This window comes from Mytilus galloprovincialis, chromosome 14, assembly GCF_965363235.1.
Source record: "Mytilus galloprovincialis chromosome 14, xbMytGall1.hap1.1, whole genome shotgun sequence".
Taxonomy (NCBI): domain Eukaryota; kingdom Metazoa; phylum Mollusca; class Bivalvia; order Mytilida; family Mytilidae; genus Mytilus; species Mytilus galloprovincialis.
In genome coordinates, this window is record NC_134851.1 from 44,501,132 (window position 1) to 44,504,878 (window position 3,747).

The window sequence follows — 3,747 nt, forward strand, 5'->3', positions numbered from 1 at the left end:
AACAATATAAATCTTATATTGTGTGTTTTAAGTAAATATATGAAAATCTAAAATAATACTGAAATATAAGTTTATGGTATCAATATCAGTTTATAATGTATTTGTATACATAGAATTGGCTCATGACTTGTTACATGAATCTTTATTTCATTTATGTGTTGTTTTAATATTATAATTGTCTGTATTTGGATCACGCCTCTATTGTGCTCTTTCCAATAAAATATTGAATTGAATTGAATTGATTATTGTTCGGTCATTTTTTTATATTTCTAATTGATTTACCCTCCATTACTTTTTTTCGGTAGGCTTGCGTGAAACTATTTTGAAAGATGGTACGTATTGCTTATACAGACATTGTTCTGTAATAACTTTTTCTTTTTCAGTCAACTCGATTGCAAAATTAATCTACGAAACATGGATCGTCAACAAATTCCGTTTAAAACAGATTGTACAGCTAACACAATAACTATTAAATGGCAGGGACAATACGGACAATTTAACAATTACATTGTTAAATATAGAGCCAAGGATAGCAAATATGCGTTTGAGAAGGAGCGAACTTCAGAAAGCGAAATACACATGTCAGATCTAAGTAATGAAACTTTGTATGAAATTAAGATATTTTGGGAAGATAGTAATGGAGACGAGTCTTTAATGTTCAAAACTGAAGTAAGAACTGTGGCTTCGATTGCGTCTAAATTACTGAAATCTGCTGAAAAGATATGCGATGATCCTGTCATATACCGCATATGTCCAATTAAAATAACAAACCTTCCAGAAGGAATACAGATTCGCGAATTCTGTAAGTTACAAATGTATATATCATAAAAACTACACCTCCGTATATCAAATTAAAGTTAGTTACGTCTTTAAACTACGTAATCGATATTTGAAAAAGTTATTTGGTTTTTTTCTGTTAAAATTGTACTATAATTTCGAAAACAAATTTGTTGAAACGAAACAGAATACAAATTTGAAAAAAAATGTGTCATTGTTTTCATTGGAAAACAAAAATCATGCACTTTTGCAAGCAAAGTAAGTATTGTCATGCTACATGTACAATGTATATAGCTGTTGTACTCGACACATCTAAAATCAGTCCAGTTAACTATTTGAGAGAATTGAATTATCTTTAAGGATTAAGTGTAGTGCTGTCCGATGTGAATCTTATCATTATTTTCAAATCCATTTTTACGCGAGCATTTTCATGTAGTTTCAGACGTAAAAAACAAAGACGAAAGATCTATTCTACTGCTTGGGGCCAGAGGATCAGGCAAAAGTACATTGGTTGATGCCATTATAAACTATGTAACTGATGTTGCATTTGCTGACAACTTTAGATTAAAAATTACTGATGAAAAGGTAATACTAGAAGTATTGAATCAATAATTATGAAAAAGTGCTTCATACTATAATTACTAAGTTAAACATGGATTCTCTTTAAATATCAACCATGCCACATATAGGTTGTGGCTCGCATAGTCTCAGAAAAGCTTCAAACTTTGTCAGTTAATACACTTTTATGTATAACTGAAAAAAAATATATTGATATTGTTGCTATGGACCATGGTTGCCATGGTAACAGGATATTATAATTTTACCTTCAAAATTGCTCTTTTTCAACTGTGAAATAGGTTTTCTTTCGGCATTAATATCCACTTAGATAGCAATATATTGGTTAAAATACCTACAATTTATATGAATATCATTACAAATTGATATAATGATTGAATTTAAAAATATAAAATATTTCATGTTACCCTGATTTGATCTTTGAATCATAATTATCAAAAACAAAGAAATATGTTTGGATAATAGGACAGTACTTTTTTATTTGTTTTCGATTAACTAATTAACTAAATATCCTTCAATCTGAAATACTCTGATACATATTGCAGAAAACACAAGGAGAAGAAGATATTGTTTGTTACAAAATAAGATGTCAGGATGGTTTTAAGGTCAGATTCAACCTAAATATTATTGATGTTCCAGGATTCGAATCCAGATATAATGAAAGTATTTACCAAAAATTATTAGCTCTCTTTCAATCAGTTCGGTATATAAGTGCAGCTTGTCTTGTTGTTCCGTCATTTTGCCGACTTACCGAAGAGCACAGACGCATTTTCAATAACATTTTATCTATATTTGGAAACGACATTAATTATGTTGTTCCATTTATTACATTTGATGACACAGGTGAAATAAAAGCACTTAGCTCACTTAAAGCTGCAAACGTCCCCTTTGTCGAGCACATGCATTTTAGATTCAATAATTCGCAACTGTTTAGTGGCAACGAGCACAAAGAGATTTGGAAAAAACGACATACATCAATGCAGAATTTTTTTGGAGAGCCTACTGTCTTTGTTAATTTTCCAGTGGAGAAAACGAGGGATGTACTAAAAACCCGAAACACGATGATACAATATTGTGAGAATACAAAAACGCTTATACAACAAATAGAACAAAAAGAAGTTATATTAAAAGATTATGATTTGAGAAACAGAAGACAACAACCGATTAAGAGAAGTGTTGAGACAAACTGGCATGTTCGAACAATATGCATTAATTGTACAATGTGCAAGCAGACATGCGTTTTTGATTGCTCATTTTCGGTTAGATTTTTTTGGTATTTTGTCATTTTGTTGGAAAGGTTTTGGTCATTAGTTTGTTGCATCTGTCCATCTTATCGGTGGTGTTCCAGATGTAGGTGTGTGTGCAAAGGCTCTAACTGTTGTTGTATTAAGTTTGTTCAGAGGTGGCTGGGATGTCAATGTGCTTGTTCGTTTGCTCACCATGTCAAAGAATATGGCAGGTACAGAACAAATGAAAGGGACACTTTAAAAAGCGTGCATATCATTGAAAATCAAACTGACAATGAGAAGAATGAAGAAACACTGCAGATGGAAAAACGAACATTATTGACAGAATTGAACATGATCTACGATAGCTTGTTAAGACTCGCAGAATTCATGATAACAATTGCTCTTCATAATGAGCCTCCAATTGAAGTTGAAAATGTTAGAAAATTCATAGAAAGTCTTCCAAACTAGTGTTTTTGATAAACATTATCATTATGGTAGCATGTTTTTAAGTATTGCTTATTTCACATAATATAATAAATTTAGGTTTCCTGTTTTTGTCATAGTCTTCGCCCCATGTCATTCAGTTTGGAACGCCACAGCTGCCTTATGTGGTACTCTGATAACGTTATGTTGTATTATTATTGAGTGATATTGTGTCTTTACATTTTCATTTCATTACACCATTTTAGATGATCCTGGGGACACCTGATAGACTCCGTGTTGTTATTGTGTCCTTGACAACAGCCAATTGACACCTTTTTATCCTGGGCGGCGTGTCATCCAGTATAATATTTTTGTCTACTGGTTGTCATGCTGTTAGGCTACCGGACTGATAGAATCCTCGGGGACAGATCGTCCACCAGCAGAGATTCCGGTAAATAAAGACAATAGTAGTATACCGCTGTTCGAAACTCATAAATCGATAGAAAAAAAAAAACAAATCCGTGTTACAAACTAATCAAAAACTGAGTGAAACGCATTTAATAAAAGTGTATAACAACGACACAACATTTAAATGTAAAACACATAGAAACGAACTAAGTATTAGAGAAAATCCGATGAGAATAACAAATATCAAAACTAAATACATGAATTTTGAATAGAAAATTACCGTGACATGTCTTATAGCAATGCGAATTCACACTCAAATATATGAGGAAACAAA

At 31.8% G+C, this 3,747-nt stretch overlaps 1 long non-coding RNA gene across 1 annotated transcript; it reads left to right on the forward strand.

Moving 5' to 3' along the window:
- Positions 1-390: 390 nt before the first annotated feature.
- On the forward strand, positions 391-2,358 carry LOC143059167 (uncharacterized). Its single transcript, XR_012973410.1, has 3 exons — positions 391-802; positions 1,214-1,362; positions 1,899-2,358. It is a non-coding gene; the product is annotated as an uncharacterized LOC143059167 (long non-coding RNA).
- Positions 2,359-3,747: the final 1,389 nt, after the last annotated feature.